Source organism: Callorhinus ursinus, unplaced genomic scaffold, assembly GCF_003265705.2.
Source record: "Callorhinus ursinus isolate GAN/ISIS: 27379988/994484 unplaced genomic scaffold, GSC_fseal_2.0 scaffold2, whole genome shotgun sequence".
Classification (NCBI taxonomy): Eukaryota; Metazoa; Chordata; class Mammalia; order Carnivora; family Otariidae; genus Callorhinus; species Callorhinus ursinus.
Genome location: NW_027397064.1, coordinates 56,576,188 through 56,583,972, shown reverse-complemented (window position 1 = coordinate 56,583,972; position 7,785 = coordinate 56,576,188). Strand labels below are relative to the sequence as shown.

General features: G+C 46.6%; 1 long non-coding RNA gene across 4 annotated transcripts in view; it reads right to left on the bottom strand.

Moving 5' to 3' along the window:
• Positions 1-3,021: 3,021 nt before the first annotated feature.
• The window catches only part of LOC112807334 (uncharacterized), a 23,420-nt gene continuing 18,656 nt past the window's right edge, over positions 3,022-7,785 (bottom strand). For 3 of the 4 annotated variants that reach the window (XR_012375179.1, XR_003204061.2, XR_012375182.1), the window contains 2 exons: positions 6,558-6,738; positions 5,856-6,236 (listed from right to left, as the gene is read on the bottom strand). This is a non-coding gene — a long non-coding RNA (uncharacterized lncRNA). Of the gene's footprint in view, positions 3,132-5,855; positions 6,237-6,557; positions 6,739-7,785 lie in introns of those variants that run through there. The other variant, XR_012375180.1, reaches the window with a different exon arrangement.

The window sequence follows — 7,785 nt, the reverse complement described above, 5'->3', positions numbered from 1 at the left end:
ACTAATTAATTAGCAGTTACGAAAAGCATGGATTTGGACTCAGAAGACTTACATTCTTCACGTACCAGTTTTGTTTTTTAAGATTTATTTATTGATTTGAGAGATAGAACGCTCACGAGTGGGGAGGGGAGGGAGAGGGAGGGGGAGAGAGAGTCACAAGCAGACTCCCCGCTGAGCATGGAGCCCGAGGAGTCCCATGGGCTCGATCCCAGGACCCTGAGATGATGACCTGAGCCCAAATCAAGAGTTGGACGCTTAACCAACTGAGCCACCCAGGCGCCCGCTTCATGTACCAGTTTTATGACTTGGGGAAAGATCCTTAACTTTTCTGAGCCTTGGCCTCCCCATCCACAAAGTAGAGATAATAAAACCTGCCTCATCTTCCTCTCCACGTTGTGAAAGTTAAGTGAGCAAGCATAGGAACGCTTTTTATAAACTGCGAAGAAGTGTAAAATTTTAATTATCATTACCAATTAACAATTCAACCTGAAGACATTCTTAATTAAGCTCAATCTTAAATTTAGTAACAATATGAACTTAAAACTCTGCTGTGGGGGGGTTTACATGTTTATTTTAAAATTCAAAGAAATGAAACAAATTCCTACAGGTATAATCCCATGAATAAAAATACTTTTTCTTTCTTTTTTATTTATTTTTTCCTTTCCTTTTTTAAATAAAAAATACAATTTCTTTCCCTTATTGAGGAAAAATTAGAGGAAAAAAAGCCACTGGGGCCCATTTTTTAATACACCCTTTATGGAGCAGATATTGTTTGGTCAATTGCTAAGTGCTAGAGCAAATGAGAATCAGTATTAGCTGCCCACCCTTCCAAAGGGCTCCCATGTTTGACTGCTAAGAAAATCTTGTTGCTCTCAGATCCTCTACTTTCATTTTCCACCACTGAAATGTTGGTTACTTGGTCCTAAATTGCATAAAGCCCTTTTTGCTGGGATAAGCAAAGCTGTGGCACTTTCGGTACCCTTGAACCCAAAATGATTCTACAGATTTGGCTGCCCAGACAAGCTGACTGATGGTCAGATATTTATGAGCATGCACATAACTGAGGGATACTCTTATAACGCAATAATTCTTAAGTCCACATCTGCCAACCTCCAGGGCATAATTAACATTATTTTATTTTATTTTTAAAATTGCACCCTGTACAACACAGCCCTAAGGTGCTTCCAGAGAAAATGAGCACATTATGACAAATAAAATATTATAGAACAACAACTAATAGCTGAAGCAAATTAAAAATAAGAACCCATAAAATAGTCTTATTGCCAGGCCACAGGGGAGGAACAAAGCCCTTTAACCACTACAACTGTTAGACGCTTTAAGACTTTTCCTGCTTTCACGCAAGAGAAGCAGGAGCTGGTGGAGGGAAGAAGGATTGGGAGAGAAAAACCACAAGCTTCATTCAGAGCGCATTATTTCCCAGCAGGACCATGACAGGCCCCTGAGTTATGGGAAAGGGCCAACGATGCCCTGATGCCCAAAGATAGGTAGGGTCACGTTTGGTTTCTTGAGATGCATGGTCCAACTTTAAATAACTAACTGAAGCCCTTCGGTCCCTCATTTTCCTGCTAGACTTAGATCTGATGTCATTTTCTTCATTTTCCCCAATAGGAAAAGTTCCATATTATTTTAAAACTTAAATAGACCTTATCTATTCCATACATACAAATCATGACACTATCAATATATAAATCGGTGTATACACCCATACTATACACATGTATACACAGACACTCCCACATCTGCAAACTGAACTTAGAGGCCCTTCTGCAGATGACAACACAGGATAACTGAACTCATCTACTAGCCAAACTACAAAGCCAGTCCACTAGGCATTTTTAAAATAAGAGTGTACTCTAATTTTTCCTTAAGCTTCCACAAAGTTTTGCATTGCTATCAAAATATTTTTGGAAATTCTGTAATGTTTCTCCTTTTCCCTTGGCTTCTTATTTCTGGCAAGGACTAAACCCCAAAATATCTTTCCTCTGGGACACTGAAATAACTGTCCCAAAGCAGCTGCCAGAGCCATAGCTATTCAGAGATTTGGGACAGATTTCCAAGGAAGGCCACTTGCAATTTTAATTGTTTGAGTCAAAAGCTCCACCTCCTGAGATTCTCAAAGAACAGGTGTGCGAGGCAGGGCGGGGGTGCTGTCTCCTGGATTCTCTCATTTTCGTTCATGACTCCGTCTGCTGTTTCACTTCCCTTTCTTCCCTCCTCTTGTCTGCCGCCCACCCTCCTCTGGGTTTTATTTTAGATGTAAAGAAAAAAATCAACTCATCTCTCCCTCTCCCACCCCCACCCCCCAGGGCTCTGAGGTTGGATCTCTCCTCTGCTGACTTTCCAAAAGCTTCCCTTACTATAATGGTGCCATTATTGGGTTCTTCTTACCCAGGGCCACCTCCCTCAAGTTTAGAACTCTGTAGAAGGCGTATCTGGTAATTAAGAGAAGAACGAGGTCTCCACCACCAAGCACAGCTGCCTGACTGGCTCAGACTTGGGGGTTTCCTGCAGACAAATAAGGTTTGGACTCGTTATGTAGCACACAGGGACCTTTACATCAGGGGTTCTCAACCCTGGTCACATCCCAGAAGCGCCTGGGAACTGTTCCCCAAAATACCTTTGTCAAAAAAAAAAAAAAAAACCCTTTGTCCAGGCCCGTTGAATTGAATCTCTGGCCGGGGCCTGGGCGTTGCAATTTTTTAACAGCTCCCAGATGATTCTATTGTGCAGCAGGATTAAAAACCACTGATTTAGATTCTGCTTGTGGAAGTTATCCAACCCTGAGCTTACTCCCTTCCTTCCAAATACACCCCAGGAGATTCCTCTGCCTGCTCTCACACCAAAGATTTCTGGGAGCCAGGAAATTGAGTATGGTGGCCTCGGGAATGCAGTTTAGTTTTAAAAAATAAGAGGGCTGAAGAGAGAGGGTGGTGCCGAGGCATGGGGAAGGCTGGTCCTGGTGGTACCCCGGCCCCCCCCCCCCCCCCCCCCCGGCGGCGGCGGCACACCGCTGGTGTGCATGAGGCCACCTCCTCTCCCTGGGGCCTGATCCGCTTAGAACTTGGCAGATGAGACACTTGAAGCATCGTGACGCTCAGTTTCTTTCTTGCCTGCGTGGGAGAGGGGAAAAACTAAGTCGTGGAGGACACTGGAGACTCAGAAACTATGATGCAGAGACTCAAGACAGGAACACATCCCAGTCAGCAAAAGGCCAACCTAAAAATTGAGTCACATCTATCTCGAGAGGGTTAGGATGCAGGAACAAGTATGATTTTTCCCGCAGATTGTAGCCGGAGAGACAGACACACAGCTGCAGCCGTGACACAGTCCCCACCCCCCAACCCCCGGGTCCCACAAAGGCTGGGGACTCCGCCGGCCACGGAGAAAGTGGTTCCTGAAGCCCCAAACCACCACGGCCCCTCAGACTCTCCAGCTGCTCACCCTGCCGTCAGGAAAGGATAAGGAGTCCCTCCCTTGAAGCCCAGAGTTCTAACGAACTCCAGGGGGTTCCAACCTCCCACCCCCTGTTGCTGAGGCAACTGGCGGGCACCGTCCAGCTCTTCTAGGCCAGTGACTCTGCTGTGCTTAGCTTTTGCTCAGAGCTTCTTGGCTCTCCGCCTGCCTTCCTCTGGCACACTGATGGCCGCTGCGGCCCTCCTGGTGTAGTCCCTGCAGAGAAGGTCTCCCTGCCTCCACCCATCTTTCTTCCAATCTCTCTCTCTCCCCAGATGTCTCCGAGTTCATGTGGGAAAGCATGTTCTTAGAGCCTATTAAAAAGACTTTCAAGGTCACGCCTTCCCCCCCTCCCCCGCACCCTTTGGAGTCCATCGTATCCACTGTATCCAGGCAGTGTGTCAAGTGGCCTGAACGAGAGGGGGTGACAATTTTGCATGCTCCTAAGGTAGGTAGAGTTCCTAAACGTTTCTGGCTTTCCTCTGGCATGGTTCCGATTTGTGCACATCCAGAACTCAGGTCCTTGCCCTCAGAGACAACCGGGAAAAGCACAGGCAGAAGGATGAATGCGCATGTGCAATGTGGATGCGTCCCAGCTACCAGGGAGCAAGCAGTACGTTTTCCAGCCCAGTTAAAAACCCGCCCCCATTCACGCAACCTTGGCGCTTCCAATATAATGAAGTTCCATTACTTGGAATTCGGGGTGTGTTTCTTCCCTCTTCCTCCCCGCTCCCACCCAAAGCAAATTCAAGCGAAGAAGACCAAAAGAGAGTGAATGATCTCTCTTTCAGATTATGAACTGCCGGAGTCCTGGCCCCTTTTGAAAGGCACCCCATGACCAAACCAACAAATGGCCCCCAGTGCTGGTCACCACTGCTCCTTCGACAGTCCGAAGTCACCCAGCCGGACTCCTGTGGGGCTAGGGCCCCACCCTTCATAAAGCTTCAGCATAAATTAGCAAACACGTTTGGCTCCCAACTATAAGAAAGGTTTTTTGTTTTTGTTTTTTAATGAAATGAAACCACGTAACCTACTGCACTTTTCTCTAAGCCAATAGTTAGATCTGGACATTGGATGTGATATATCTTTAAAACTGGTCAGAGTGATCGCATACCAAGATTGGGGACACGAAATGCCTTAAGGCAGACCCTCCTGCAGGAGAAGCCTGGCAGGGAATGCCCCGCCTGGAACTAAGGCTCCCTGCTGCAGGGGTTTCTTGCCTTGTTTCATTTTTAGAAACCAGAAAAACACGAAAGGGCTCCAGTTCTAACCATCCCACTCAGGCTTGGCCGCAGGCAAAACTAGGAAAATGGGCCAGGATAGCCAGGCCAGGCTTCCAGCCCCTACCTGCCCCCATGAAAGTCAAGGACCCAATCAGGGGCCCCCTACTTCCCAGCCCAGGGTAGACAGAAGCAGGCCAGGGGCACACGCATTCCAGAAATCTCGGAGTACAGGACAGAAGAGAACAAAAAGCAGAGAAGTATGTCGGAAAGTCAATATAATCATCATCATTATCATAATAATAATAATAAACAACCTAATGGCCACTAGGACCCTTCTCCTGGCTCTCCTACTTAGAGGCTTGGTGACCTTGAGCACTTAACCTCTCTCTTTCTCCACCTGTAACATGATGACAATTTTCTACCCAGAACCTTGTCCCAGGGGTTGTCATAAGAACCAGATGAGATCATGTAAAACAAAATTTTTTTTGAAGACGACAAAGTTGGTTCGTAACCTATTCAGAATATTCATTCTTTTTAGAATGAAAGACTGCTTAACATCAATATGCAAAACCAGGTACCACACCTAAATATTATACCAAGTAAATGAAATCTTAGCCACCTATTGATGGTTAAACATGCATATTGTATTTTTCTTATAATAAATTCCTGTTACTGGGAAATATGTAAATAGCCCCATTGCATAAGGCCAGTTATAGCATTTGCTAAAGTGGGCTTCCACCTCTTGGGGTGGTATAGTTTCAAGGGTCCCTAAGGAGTGCTCTGTACAACTCTGAGTGGGTGGTGCAAGTCTTTAGCTGGACCACATAAAAATTATATCCATTCTCATGGAATGCCGCTATCTCTCTGATTTGTGAGTAGGCTGCTCGATGAGTTCAGAAAAACATTTCCTTCTAGCTCCAGCTGGCAAGATGTCAAGATTGAAAAACACATTTCCTGCTTCTCTTTCTTGCCGCAATTGGGATGGATGACCCTAATTCTCACCACCCCATTTCCTTAAACCATTAGCAGTGATTGAATCTCTGCCCATCCCAACGAGCCTCACACAGACGATTTTAATGCACAGCAGCACCCGTAATAGAGAGAACTATGTTGTGAAACTTCAAATTTACTTTTAATTCCATCTTTGACAGACCAAATTGAAGCCATGGGTTATACTTTGTTATGGCCGCTTAACACTAGCTGGAAATTCGGGCACCCTCCGGTTTGTAAAAGTTTGCCTCTCTCATTAACCTCAGATCAAATAAGATACCTCCATCTCTCTCGATGGCTTTCAGTTCACAGAAAGAGTCCGTCATGATGGGGGGAGGTCGTCTAAAAAGACAGCCAGAAGCCAATGTCCCTGAGGAATTGGGGATCCAGCAGAAGAGACGAGACAGCCAAGTGTGGTCTGATTGTCCATACATTCACACGCACTTGTTACGTGCTGCTCAGCAAGGAAGGAGTTTCATGAGACACACAAAAGCACTGCAAGCAATATTCACTCGTTCTTAAGTAACCGGGCACCACTTGCCCACGAAGCTTGAGAGAAGAGAAAGATAATAAGGGCAACACCACTGCAGACTGCTTCCCTTTCTCCACTCTCTGGACAAGCTCACAACGAACTATGATCCCCACTTGATAGACGAGGCACTAGAAGGCTTGCAAAGGTTGTGTACTGGGGGCACCTGGGTGGCTCAGTTGGTTAAGCTGCCTTAGGCTGAATCCAGGAATCAAGCACCGCCTCGGGCTCCCTGCTCAGCGGGGAGTCTGCTTCTCCCTCTAACCCTCCCCCTTCTCGTGCTCTCTCTCTCTTTCTCAAATACATAAATAAAATCTTAAAAAAAAAAATAGGTTGCATACCTTGCCTAGTATGCCATAGATGCTTGCTGCAGAGCAAAAATTCCAACCGAGATTTATCTGATTCCCAAGCTTCTGCTCCTAACCATTATACTCGGCTGGCTTCATTGTCCGCAGGAGTCAGTCAGGAGACCTTTGGGATGCTGAGGTTTGAATTGGCTCTTGAGGGCAGTGTGTGCTTGGCCTGAGGGAAAAGAGGAGATGGTGTCATCCAAACTGCTGACTGTGTATCCCCAGGGCCCAAAGCACTGCCCAGTATAGGTAGAAGCTCCATGTCTATTTAAATGAATGAACAGACAAGAAAATGAGAAAACGGTACAAACAAAGTCAAGGAGATCAGTATAAGGATAGAGAGCAAAGGGGGGCGGGGGGGAGGGAAAACGAGAGAGTGGAAGAGGAAAGAAGAGCAGAGACCAGAGAGGAGCAGTGTTCACTGTAGCAAGGAGTAGGCGCTGAGGTCATCCAAGCCCGGTGGAGCTGAGGAAGGCTGAAAATTCTAGGGTGAGGAGCTTGCATTCAGTTCTGTGCATGATGGTTAAATAAATTCCTAAGGAGGGGCCTGATAAGCAGGAAGCCATCACTGAGAACGATTAGTCTGGCTCTGTTGTGTGGGAGGGCCTGGAGGTAGAGGGACCAGAGACTCAGACCAGCCGGTGACTGAGGAACCCACTAGGGAGGACCTGGGGGCTCTGACTGGTGACCTAGGTAAGAGTTGAGCACAGAAAAACAAAAACCAAACAAGCAAACAAAAACAGAAACAAAACAAAACAAAAAAGAGTTGAGCACCAACTCGTGTCTCAGTTGAACAGACAAGAGAGTTGGGCAGGCCATGGTGTCCACATTGTTTCCGGCAAGAAGAGGACAGCAGGGAAGCCTGCAAGCTCTCTTCATCACAAGCAAGCCAGGAGACGGAGATACCACGAAAATAAGCAGCTCAGCCTCACGACCCAAAGAATTACTTTTAAAAATCTTTGGTCGCGGGGCGCCTGGGTGGCTCAGTTGGTTAAGCGACTGCCTTCGGCTCAGGTCATGATCCCAGGGTCCTGGGATCGAGCCCCGCATCGGGCTCCCTGCTCAGTGGGAAGCCTGCTTCTCCCTCTCCCACTCCCCCTGCTTGTGTTCCCTCTCTCGCTGTCTCTCTCTCTCTCTGTCAATTAAATAAATAAATAAATAAATAAATAAATAAAAAATCTTTGGTCGCCAGGTCAAAGAAATTGGCTATCGGTCTGAG